Source organism: Biomphalaria glabrata, chromosome 5 (genome assembly GCF_947242115.1).
Source record: "Biomphalaria glabrata chromosome 5, xgBioGlab47.1, whole genome shotgun sequence".
Lineage (NCBI taxonomy): Eukaryota > Metazoa > Mollusca > Gastropoda > Planorbidae > Biomphalaria > Biomphalaria glabrata.
In genome coordinates, this window is record NC_074715.1 from 3,799,967 (window position 1) to 3,805,966 (window position 6,000).

The window sequence follows — 6,000 nt, forward strand, 5'->3', positions numbered from 1 at the left end:
TGTTTATTATTTTATTGTTTTATTGTAAGTACACAAAGAGAGAGAGAGAGAGAGAGAGAGAGAAAGAGAGAGATAGAGAGAGAAAGAGAGAGAGAGAGAGGAAGGGACCTTTCAAATTTAACTTTATAGATACTAAAATTCACTGGCTAAAACTATTTTAAGGGAGCGTTGCAATGTTTAACGTTTAATTAGAAATGCTAAAAAGAATGGGAGGTTTAAGCCAACATAAATATTATGTAGTATGGTAACAAATAGCCAGTGAGAAACGGTAGTTTATAAATGTAACAGTACAGTCCAGCTCTTAAAATTGAATTGAAGAGAGCAATAAGGAAATTAATCCATGTGTATGTCCGGTTCTCTTAGTGTCATCTAATTAGATAACTGGGAGTTTGAACTAATGACTCATTCCTTTTTTACAAAGCCTATATCAACTCACTGTAGGTCTGTCTTCTGGTAAAAGTTTGTACACGTTATTTCTCAACGACCGTTTCCCCTGGTCATTTGAAACTTAGCATAGAAAATACATGAATCAATAACAAAAAATATTACCAATTTGTCTCTTAATTACTGGTTATTAATTATTTCGTTTGATACCAACAAGGCAAGTTAATCCTTCAGTATTCAAAAATAGGACTAAATATGTCGGGTTTTGTCCCATTAATTAATTTTACACGTTATTTCTCCCATCTTCTAATTTCGAATCAAGTTAAAACTTTCAACAATTATGTATTGTACATAACACATGAATCAATTAAAAAAAAAATTAGGCAATTAATTATCGGTAAATTACTTATTTTGTTTGTTATAAGGGAAAGTAACTCTGTATTACTTCGAGATACTTGTAAATGCGGAATTTTTCGTCTTAGATTTTGTTTTATAAAATGGAATTTTTAGATTTTGATAACTTTTGTTTTCTTTTACTTTATTAAAAAAACGCTATAATTTTTGGTTTGCGCCCGGACTGACGCCACGTCTGGCTCTTGGTTTAAACCCCCAGTTCGCCGCCCCTTGTCGCCATGAAGGACTTATGGCTCAATTATCTAAATTTCTGAAGGAACATCTAAAACTTTAAGAAACAAAAAATAATATATATATATATATACTACAGTGACAATATGACAACAGTAATGGATGCCTGTAACAAAGAAGCGTGGTCGAGAGGCTAAGTACGCTTGAACTTGGCTTGTCTGGGTTTCCTTTGGAGGGGGCTCGAGGCTCGACACCCGACTCGAGCAGAGTTGTGTTTACTGAACGCCCTACCCCCCACCTACACCACTGGTCCAAAGATTGCACTCTGAGCATGCTATACGCATGAAAGTAGCGCTACATAAAAGCTATTATAATAATTATTTCATAGTAATTATTTATTTATAATTGTTTATTTTCTGCAACCAATATACTTTGTCACTTAGCCACACTTAGCCACACCAAGCTAGGGTCAAATGCTGATGATTCAGTTGCCAATGCTACCCCGACATTTGAAAAACCACTTAAGGTTGTTTTTTTTTTTAAACTTACTGACCGGGAGAATGCTGTCATTTCAACTCATCTATAAATAGTATTATTTAATTTATTTATTAACTGTTGGTTAGAAGACATGTTAGGTGATGTTTAAAAGTCACAATGACCTGCAACCAGGGCCGGCTATAGCCCAGGAGACTCCACAAAAAAAAGGTCATCTACAAAATAAAGCTGTAAATCCGAATTTTATCAGGTCAAAACTTTTAACTTTTTTTTCTTTTTATAACTATTTTTTTACTGCTGAAAAAAAAAAAGTGATTATGAAGTGAACGCTTGTGGCATACTCGAAATGCGTAGATACAGCTCAGGATTTACGACAGTGCGTCTACCATAGACCTTAACCTCCACAAACTCAAAAATATACATTTTTTATAACTAAAATATGCATATTAAATATTTTTTTAAAGGGAAGAGAGATTGCATTATCATGAACTCTATTTCTTTTTTTTTAAATATAGCGTGCATTAGGATTATAAGTATTTTCACTCATAAGTTGATCTTTACAAAATCTTACGAAAAAATGTAGATGCCTCCATAAAATTAAATCCGGCCCTGTCTGCAGAATTGTTCAAGAGTGGCCTGGGCTTCTTTTATGTCAAGATGACCTTAGTGACAAAGTATTTATTCAATGTGTACTATTGATTCCAAACTAGATTTCACTTTTAATAAACTAGTCGACCGGCGGCGTAGCACACGCCGCTATTTTGCAGGGCCGGCCTTACGTGACCGCAGTGGGCTCCACACGTATGCAACCGCAGTGGGCCCAGCACTTTCATAGGACCTGCGCTAATTTTAAGTGTATAATTTATTAAATTAAACTATTGGTTAACTTAAAACAGATTTCCCGCGGCCTCCTGTCGATTTACCAGGAGCTCCCGAAATTGCAAAATATAGGGAAAAGTCCTGGAAATATCAGGAAATTATTAAAAACTTTAGAAAACTCATACAAATCTCCTGAAATTTATAAACAAAAATTTTCATTTTGGGGTGTCATTCAATATGTAAAATGCCAATCCTACGCGCGATAAAAAAGCGGCATTATCCCGTAATTATGGAATCTGGTGAAAGAATCTTCTCGCGCCTCAAACTAAAGAAGAATTACTTTAGTTCAACAATTCTCGTAGATAGATTAAAACATTTGGTAATTCTTGCTATTAAGCGTGATCTATGTAGGAAATATAATTTTTATGATATACTGTATGACTTCGCTACACGCAAGGCTCGTAAAGTAATTCGGTACGTAGTAAAGAATGAATAAAATGCAAAGACAAACTTATTTTCTAACACAAACTCTTATATATCGCTCATTGTGGTTCATTTTGTACACCAATGATTTTCAATCCGATAGTCCTTTTTGCTCCTTCACAAAATTCGCTGATGATGCGGCTCTTCTTGCCCTGCTCTCAGAGAGCTCAGACGTAAATGAGTATTTCAAAGAAATAGAACACATTGAAAAATACTGTAAAGATATTTTTTTATTATTAAATGTAAAAAAAAAACAAAGAAATGATAATCGATTTTCGTAGGGACAAGAAGGAAAATGATATTGTTTCTGTAGCTGGAGAGACTATTGAAATTGTGCAAACCTTTAAATACCTTGGTATTGTCTTAGACAATACATTAATTTTTACTGCAAATACTGATTATATCAGCCAAAAAGGGCAGCAAAGATTACGATTACTTAGAAAACTGTCCTCGTTTAATGTTAGCGAAAAGGACTTGGCTATGTTTTATCACGCTCACATCTGCAATATTTTAAGTTTCAATATCACTACCTGGTATGGCAATCTGAGCATTAAAAATAAAAATAAACTGTATAGAATCCTAAATGCTGCTGATAAAATCATTGGCAAAAAAAAACAACATTTGGGCAGTTGTTTGAGACAAACATCTATAAAAAAGCTAACAAGATCCTCGAAATAAAGAATCCCCCTTTGTGTCAGGATTTTGTGATTTTACCATCACAAAAAAGATACAAGACACCGATAGCAAAGACAAACAGACACAAACACTCTTTTGTTCCCCTTGGCAATCAAATCATGAAATAGAAACTGATATAAACTTATCGCATGTAAATTATGAGTGAGTCAAGTGTAAATGTATATTTTGGTTTTCTATAGCTATACTGTTTTGTTTGGTGTAAATGCACAAATTGTAAGACACATTTCCTTATGGATAATAAAGATTATTATTATTATATAATAAGACTTGTCTTCGTGTCCAAACGGGTTAAGTTATAGTGCAGTAGATCATGTCGTTGTTCATTGTGATCTGCATATTTTGACACATCTAGGTGAAGACGCTGAGGCTGACTGGTAAAGCGCTTGGCTTTTGAACCGGGGATCCCAGGTCCAAATCCTGGAGAATACTGGAATTTTTAATTTCAGGATACTTTGGGTGTCACCAGCTCTAATGGGTACCTGAAATTAGTTGGTGAAATGTTAAGGCCGTTGGTCTTTGTACTGGCCACATGACACCCTCGTTAAACGTAAGTTAGAGAAACAGGTGACCTTTACATCTTCTGGTTTATACACCATAAGGTCTGAAGGTCTGCTTGTAGACGGTTTAGTGTGAAAATGATATTCGCCTACATAAGCTGGAGGTTATAAAAGTAATTTTGCTTAGACTGCAACGCTTATGTACAATATAAACAAAATATGTCTTTTAATACTAATGTTAATACCAGTCGTTGACTTAGCACCAAACTGCTGGTAGACAACTAAACCGTCGTAGGCGTAGCATATCTTAACTAATAAACTTGAAAAACTTAAATAACTTCCATTTGATAACATATTTATATAATATTGTTTGAATCTTCTGAAGCCTTCTGGAACAGAATCCTACTGGGATTGATATTTATTTTACTTGAAACCCAATTGGCATACTCTCTGAAGCTAATAAAGCTATACCGTTGTTGTAAATAGCCAGTTAGGTCCTTGTTGTAAATAGCCAGTTAGTTCCTTGTTGTACTAACCAAATAGTTCCTTGTTGTAAATAGTCAATTAGTTCCTTGATGTAAATAGCCAGTTAGTTCCTTATAGTAATTGTCAGTTAGTTCAATGCTGTAAATAGCCAGATAGTTCCGTGATGTAAATGGTCAATTAGTTCCTTCTTGTAAATGTCCAATTAGTTCCTTGTTGTAAATAGCCAATTAGTTCCTTATTGTAAATGCTCTCACCAACTTCCTTATGATATTATTATTTATTTAATTTTTATTCGGTTTCAAAGGTTGTCATGGCTAGGGGTGTCAATGGGGTTAAGCTCCCATTGTTTTTAAAATACTCCTAATGGCATGCGTCTCAAATAGCCTCTGACAACTAAGTCCAGCACCTGGCCTGCTCGTGTGGCTTAAGATATTAAGCCCGGCGAAACTGCTCTTACTAACAGGTGAAGGGGTGAAGGCGGATACCTGGCGCCACAAAACCGGGAGCTTCGGGCAGATGGAGCTCGTCAGCCTAGTAAGGCAGTTCATCTAGGAAAGGGGTACTCTGACTTCAAACCCCCGCTGCCTTGCGGTACTGAGGCTTCAGGAGACAACCTCGAGGAGAAATCAGGAGTGAAGCCCCTTAGGCGTTGGGAGTATCAGCTATGAAATTACCTCCGGCAGCTTCTGCAACTGAGTTGGTGCCAAATGTAACACAATGCGTTCCTTTGGATCACATCAGCAAGGCCGAGAGAGGGATCATGACGCATGGGCCACCCATGACCCCTTTATCCAAGGCCCAGGAATGCGCCCCGGAGAGGAAACTCTGGTGCTGCTGCAAAGCGGCTAAAACAACACGGGAGACTCATTTAAGCGCATCCATTGCCTTTCGAGACAAAAGGAGCCATATATATATATATATATATATATATATATACAATTTCTATTCTCTCCCTTTGGTCCATATAGTCCCTGCGTTTTATCCATATGTAATGGTATGGTATAATTGAATATATTCATCTTAACCTATTTGCTTTTGTCAACTCACTCTGTTTGTCTGGTAAAAAGTTTGACCATGTTATTTCCTCCCACACCCATCTTGGATCAAGCTGAAATCTCGTACAATTATTTCTTTTACTACAAAAGAATGAATTCAAAGAAAACCAATTACTTAATTAGCTATTGGTAATTCATTATTTTGATTTGTATCTCGAACAATGGAAAGACATTTTCCTTGACTGATAAAGTAGTATAAGTTGAATTAGTTCCCTTTTATTGTTTGAAATAATGTAAATGACTATAAATAACTCTTATTTTCATTATACGATCCCTTGCGCAGTGGTTACCATACTGGCTCGAGGAAGCGGAGAAGGCCTTAGCCCTCGACTTTGAATTCAGGTCGCTTACTTTTTTTAAATAACTACATTTAAAAAGCCATGTACCCGATGACCCCCCATCCACCCCGCTGCCTTCTCCATACCCCCCCTACCCATTTCCAACAGTTCCAGATAAGTGATAGGATCATAGCGTATTGAGAACGCTAAAACATAACATCG